Raw genomic sequence first — 771 nt, 5'->3', positions numbered from 1 at the left:
GTCTCAGCCTCCTGAGAGCTAGGGTTACAGGCGTGAGCCACCATGCCCTGCTCTAGGGTCTTTGCACTTTTGAGGCAGGCGGCAGAACCACAGAGCTAAATTCCCAGCCTGGGGAACTCATCTGGGAGGTGTGGCCTGCCTTGGAGGAAGGGAGGCATGGTGGGGAGGGAACAGGGGTCCCAGGAGCCCTTTCCACAGCTGGGCAGTGGTCAACATGACATTAGATTTGAAACTTTAGTCTGAGATGGGATCTCCCTATGAGGCTCCAGCTCCCTGAATCTCAGGCTCCAGAGACTTCTCCCCTCAGCCTTTTGGGGCTCTGGGCTGCACCTGACTCTTACATTTCAAAATATTTGTTTCCACATTTTTCAGTGAATATACAAACATTTTAACCTTTAAGCCTGAGAGTGAGGAAACCCTACAAAGGTAGAGTTGGGTGCTGGGCGTGGTGGCACACACCTGTAATCCCAGCATTCAGGAGGCTGAGGCAGGAGGATCGCCAGGAGTTTGAGTCCACTAGACTGCACAGGGAGATCCTGTCTCAGAAAAACGGAAAAGAAAGTAGGTGGAGCTGTGAAATGGAGGAAGTGCCCCGGAAAACAGTTTGAGGGAAAACAGGCGGGGCCAGGCAGAAAACGAAACCCTAGTGGGAGGACTTCACCTCCGCCCCGCGCCCCGGGCTGGCTGGGTCGGGCCCCACTAAGGTGGACGGGTCAGGTCCTGTGGCTGTGACCGCCCGGCCCCGCAGGTGTGGGCTGCAGGCCCAAGGTC

Source organism: Fukomys damarensis, unplaced genomic scaffold (assembly GCF_012274545.1).
Source record: "Fukomys damarensis isolate Sample0158 unplaced genomic scaffold, DMR_v1.0_HiC HiC_scaffold_26, whole genome shotgun sequence".
Classification (NCBI taxonomy): Eukaryota; Metazoa; Chordata; class Mammalia; order Rodentia; family Bathyergidae; genus Fukomys; species Fukomys damarensis.
This window is presented reverse-complemented; position numbering follows the sequence as displayed.